Source organism: Lipotes vexillifer, unplaced genomic scaffold (assembly GCF_000442215.2).
Source record: "Lipotes vexillifer unplaced genomic scaffold, Lipotes_vexillifer_v1.1 scaffold657, whole genome shotgun sequence".
Lineage (NCBI taxonomy): Eukaryota > Metazoa > Chordata > Mammalia > Artiodactyla > Lipotidae > Lipotes > Lipotes vexillifer.
The window spans coordinates 1,040,205-1,043,402 of NW_006774518.1; the positions used below are offsets into that span (position 1 = coordinate 1,040,205).

General features: G+C 49.5%; 1 non-coding gene across 1 annotated transcript; it reads left to right on the plus strand.

The window, feature by feature from the left end:
* Window positions 1-1,738: 1,738 nt before the first annotated feature.
* TRNAA-AGC (transfer RNA alanine (anticodon AGC)) lies at window positions 1,739-1,810 on the plus strand. The gene has a single exon. It is a non-coding gene; the product is annotated as a tRNA-Ala (tRNA).
* The last annotated feature ends 1,388 nt before the right edge of the window (window positions 1,811-3,198 follow it).

A 3,198-nucleotide genomic window follows, 5' to 3' on the forward strand; every position in this document is an offset into this window, starting at 1 on the left:
CTTTCCCTTGTATTTTAAAGCCAAACACGCTAAAAACTAGTTGATGGCAGTTGAAATGCCCAAACACAAAACTGCGTTTGGAATTTGTTTCTAAACTCAACGCTGCATCGGGATACATATAACGTCACCTTTCTAAAATCTCTAATACCGGGGTCTACTGCTCCAGAGATATGCAACCACAGGTGCGCCCTTGAAAATGCTCAGCCTGTGTTTGCCGTGACAGAAAGTGGAGCAAGGCACTCTCAGAGTCACAAAATCTTGGGCAAAACGGGACGTATGTTTTTGTGGGGCACACGCTTTCCAATCACTTACCTTAGGAAGGAGCCTTCTTCTCTTCCCGAGGGCCTGCAGAAAGTGTAGCAAAAATGCCAGGCTTGGTCACTTTCTACCTCCGAGCCTTTCCATTGAGACCCGTCTCCAAACTAGTCCTCTTCTATCTTCTTCCTCTGCTGCCTCTTTTCTTCCCTTCATTGGCTTCATCCTTTTCCCTTCCAAGAACCAGGCCACTCTCCCTTCTCCAACACCTCTTCTGCTTATTCCACTTCCCAGCCGCTCGTCTTTCTAGTGGGGATAGTATAACCCATCCCTGTCGGTACCTGTCCTCTCCTCCCCATTCCCTCTCCTGACAGAAGGTTTAGGATTTTATCCAAAAATCTTAGCTCGCTTAACAGTCGCACCAATGTTTGACTAAAGGTGGGAGGTGTCGACGTTCTGCGCCCGGGGTACTGATGAAATTTTCAGACTTGCCCAGGCATAGGGAAGGTTTACAGAGAGCAAATTGGTTTCGCAGGTTGCGCGCAGCTTCCCTTGCGCTCTCCTCCTTGCGCAAATAATTTGATCTGAAAGTGATGCTGTAACAACAGGAGCGCCCACATTTCTACTCTTGCCTCTGTGTGCCGCCACTCTTGTGTTGTCTGCAAAACCAGAGCGATAGCGTCGCCGTAACAAAGCCGCTGTCACGTCCCGACTCCAGATGCCGAATGCAGTGGTTTGCAAGAGCACGCAAGACTGCCTGAGACACATACTTGTCGCTCTTTGTTTTGGTCAAGTATTGTGAATTAATTCACCTCTTGTCTTAACTTCACACCTGGACCTACATTCCCTCGGCTGCACTCACGGAGCGCGCCTTTGTATCCCCAGCACTACGTTTTGCATTTTTGGTAGCTTCGTGGGCAGAAGAGGACTTTCTAAAGAAGGTTGAATCTAAAGACATAACAGAAGATTCAGTTCTGGGACTCTCCCTCGTGGTGGACTAGAACTGACACAAGAGGCAGTTGGCTAAAAGTTCGTGATGGGGGGCTTCGGGGGCTTCTCTCGTGGCGCAGTGGTTGGGAGTCCGTCTGCCGATACAAGGGACGCGGGTTCGTGCCCCGGTCCGCGAAGATCCCACATGCTGCAGAGCGGCTGACTCACGAGCGGCTGGGCCCGTGAGCCATGGCCGCTGAGCCTGCGCGTTCGGAGCCTGTGCTCCAGAACGGGAGAGGCCACAACACTGAAAGGCCCGCGTACCGGAAAAAAAAAAAAAAAAGTTCATGATGGGGGGGGGGGTTGTGGGAAGACCTAAGGGGTTTTCGGTCCAGAATGCATTTCTCTTTTTCCTGCCCTAGCTGTGAGACAGGAGTCAGTCCAGAAGTTTCAGAAACAGAGGAACTGAACATAATGGACTTTGGCTTGCCAACACCGTCATACAGTGATAAATAAATAACATGGGACAATAGGAAAATAAACTTACGGTAGGGGGCGTGTAGCTCAGTGGTAGAGCGCGTGCTTAGCATGCACGAGGCCTTGGGTTCAATCCCCAGCACCTCCATTTGTCCTAAACTCCCTCACAGCTGAGGTCCTTCTCGGTTTTCTTTCTGTAGACCTTCACTTGTGTATCCTTCGGTTAATCATGTGACTGTGGGCCTTGACATTCCTTGGATCTCCCAACCTGACTACTTCAGTACAATAAAGCCAGGAACCAAGTTAAGTACAGGAACTGCTCGCTCAGAATCAGTCTCCTGAAGGCGGGGCACCGAGTATGCCACGTAGGGTCCATTCTCCTTTGCTGTATTTTTTTCATTATTATTAAGAAGCAGGGAAGAAAAAGACAGACTGAAAGAGAAAAGGGGGAAGGGGGCCTTTGGGAAAATTCTTTTAGATTACTCCTCCCACCTCCCACCCCGTCTTCCTCTCAGCTGGTTTGTGTCAATGGACAGGCTGCGGGCTACAGAGGAAAATTTCCTTCTCCTTTTCCGTTCCCCACTCGCCCCTGCGCTTTCACCACACACCGAACCTTGGTTGGGCAGCGTCCAATCACGAACCATGGAGCGCTGTGTTCCCAGGTTTTTCTCGGTGAAGGAGTGTTTAAGATACTGTCCATGGGAAAGACGCTTCTCACGAAACTCAGAGGCTTCCAAAATCCGTAGTTGAAAAAGTTACTTCCAGTGTTGGAAAGGGCAGCTAGTCTCTCTCAAAGCCAGACTCGGGCAAAAAGGGTTGCTCCCTCCTGTGGCACAAACGCTTTTAAGCCCGCTTCCCTTAGGAGGAAGATAACCTTCTGGTTTCCTGCATCCTTAGAGGGAGCAGAGGAGACAGAGGCAACACGGGCGCAAATTACCTCCCGGGCCAATCAAATAGTGGGCATCGTAAAGACCTAGTCCCAAGCCTTCTTTCGCCCTTTCCTCTTTTAGTTCCTCCTCCCCAACCGCAGCCACCTGCCTCCTCCTATCCCCCCCATCCACTTTCTTCATCACCTGCTGCTTCACCTTCTCCTTCACTTTCCCTTCCCATCTCTCCTTTCATTCTGTTTCACCGCTTCCTCCAGGCTAGTTGTTTCCAAGCAGCTCACTTCAGTTCCCGCAGCTCCACTTTCTTGATTAACAGTTCTCAAACCTGGATGATCAACAAAATCATCTGGGGAGGCATTTCCATCCTATAGATCTCCACCCCACACCCCCATCCCGTGATTCTGAGTGCACTCAGGAGCTACAAGGTAGAAATGGGCATACGTATATTTACAAAGTTATCCGACGGTTCCCCAGGCTCGGGAACATTGCATTCTAGTCTAAAACCTTTTATCTCTGTGTTAGTAAGTCGCTTCAGGCTGCCTATATTATTCACCAAGTTACTTTTAAAAGTCTTTTCGCCTCTAAGTGCCCATTTCAGTGACTTTCCAGAGCCAACTAAGCCTCATTCGGGCTTTTTTTTTTTTTTTTT